The sequence below is a fragment of the Poromitra crassiceps genome, assembly GCF_964638095.1.
Source record: "Poromitra crassiceps genome assembly, chromosome: 19".
Lineage (NCBI taxonomy): Eukaryota > Metazoa > Chordata > Actinopteri > Beryciformes > Melamphaidae > Poromitra > Poromitra crassiceps.
The window spans coordinates 26,393,304-26,393,648 of record NC_139646.1 but is presented as its reverse complement, the minus strand read 5'-3'; positions in this window follow the sequence as shown (position 1 = coordinate 26,393,648).

The window sequence follows — 345 nt, the reverse complement described above, 5'->3', positions numbered from 1 at the left end:
GCCGCGGAGTAAACAGCGTCTGCTGCAGTACACCAGCTGGGAGGAGAGTCACAGCGTCTGGGTGAGCATCACCGTTTCACTGCCTTAACCAAGACCTCGGCCACTTCCTGTCTTCTGTGTCATTTCCTATATGTGTCTTGTCTGTTTCTCATTACTGGTTAGTCACCCTGATGAAGGCCTGTGTGCCAGAATGCATAGGTGCATTCCCCCCCCCCCCCCCCCCCCCCCGCTGGTGAAGCTCCCCGCTAACAGGTGAAAAGAAGCGGCTGGCAACTGCACATGTATCGGAGGAAGCATTGTGTTAGTGGATGGCTCTCCCCAGATCGGGCGGCGACGGGGCAGCAG